This window comes from Poecile atricapillus, chromosome 13 (genome assembly GCF_030490865.1).
Source record: "Poecile atricapillus isolate bPoeAtr1 chromosome 13, bPoeAtr1.hap1, whole genome shotgun sequence".
NCBI lineage: Eukaryota > Metazoa > Chordata > Aves > Passeriformes > Paridae > Poecile > Poecile atricapillus.
The window spans coordinates 9810836-9812653 of NC_081261.1; the positions used below are offsets into that span (position 1 = coordinate 9810836).

A 1818-nucleotide genomic window follows, 5' to 3' on the forward strand; every position below is an offset into this window, starting at 1 on the left:
ACACAAGAGTTGATGTTATTGATTTATATTCTTTGCATATATTTGCTCAAGACTATTTTGGGAAGATGCACTACAGAGTGAATTCTTGAAACCTATCATTCTCAATGAATGGTACTTTTCCTTCTACAACTTTAAGCACAAAACTAAGGTCATCTAAAGATGGCAACCTGTGTAAGAACAGAAAAAAATATCTTAGAAGATAAACAAAACCTAAGTCAGGCAATTCAAACCAACTTATCTCTAGCAGGAGAGTATGACACCAAGAAAGCGAGGCTGACCCATGAAAGCAAACATTCCTTACCTCTTGCTCACTATAGAATTCTTAATTTCCTTCAATAGTAGGCAAAGAATTTAACAAGTCAGACTCCATATTAGGCAAGTGATGACCATGACAATTAACACACATTAACTAGGAAAAGTCATTGTGCCCTCTTGAAATTAACAAATCAATATTTTGTCAACATTTTGAACCATTTAAGTGAAAAAAGTTTTTTTAAACTGGTCATTTCATACCTTTTGTAAGTTATTAAAGGGAAATCTTCCCCTATAATTTAAGATGCAGATTGTAATAAAATAAATAATTCATTAGAAATTGCTTTTGTATATTTCCTATATTCTTTTTTATTGAAACTTATCTGTGTCTTACTGACATATTTTCCCTTAGGTAGCAAATGTCTGAGTACACTACAGTAGCTGAGGTCACCACAAGTTTCCTGAAAAAATACTACCTTCCTGAAGGTTTCCTTAGAGGTCCACCACTAATTTCCTTTACTGAGCACTTACACTGCACTTCATGAATTACTTCTGTCTAAAAAGGTCACAATAAACTCTGGACTTCCAAGATCTCTTTCAGAAGAAATTTTTTTAAAGAAACGCAGCACAGCCTTTTTAGCCTAAGCACTACCTGGTGGGACAATTAAGATGGAATTTAATGCTCGTGACTTAGAACTGGAAAGCTTTATTTCAAAGTACCAAACACCAGCAAGCATCCTCCACTTCCCTCTTCTCTGACAGACACCGGTAACCGGGCTCAGCCCTTAGTGTCACAGAATTGCTGGGATTGCAAGTGACCTCTGGACATCAGCCAGTCCGACCCATCGGCCGGGGCCGTGTCACCTGGAGCAGGTGCCACAGGAGTGTCCAAGGGGGGTTGTGAAAGTCTCTAGAGAGGAAGGCTCCACACCCTCCCCGGGCAGCTCGTTCCAGCGCTCTGCTACCCACAAGATAAAGTTCTTTCTCGTGAGGAGCTGGAACTTTCTGTTTAGCTTACGGCGAGTGCTCCTCGTCCTGTCACTGCAAAGACCCTAGCACCAGCCTCTTAGCACCCGCTTCCGAGATACCTGCATGGATTAATTGCAGGGAGAACCACAAACAGTGCGGAACCATCCGCACAAAGCCCTGGGAAACATCGCCTCCTGACCCCGCAGCAGGCGCCTGGCAGGCGGGGACCCTGCCCAGCCCGTGCCCCGCGTGGAGCCGGCGCTCAACACCCGGCTACAAGAGGGGCTGGCACCGCCATGCCGGCGACCCCTCACGGCAGGGCCCCGGCTCCGTCGTCAGGGCTGCGACTGGGCGGGGCTGCGCCGCGCCCCTCAAACGGAGCCCCACGGGGAGAGCGCCAGCCCCGGGGGCCCAGGAGCAGAACCGGGCACGGCGCCCGGGCCGAAGCAGAGCCACCGCCGCTGTCCGGGCGGGCGGGAGCGAACGCGCGGTCATTGCCCTCACCCGCCCCCTCCCCTCAGAGCGCACTCGCGGCCCCGCCCGGGCCCCGCGCACGCGCTCTTGACTCCCGTGGCGTCCCCCTCCCCGCGGTGGGGC

General features: G+C 49.3%; 1 long non-coding RNA gene across 1 annotated transcript in view; it reads right to left on the bottom strand.

The window, feature by feature from the left end:
* Positions 1-1818, bottom strand: part of LOC131584152 (uncharacterized) — a 30447-nt gene that overhangs the window by 14132 nt on the left and 14497 nt on the right. The gene's annotated exons all lie outside the window — the stretch shown is intronic.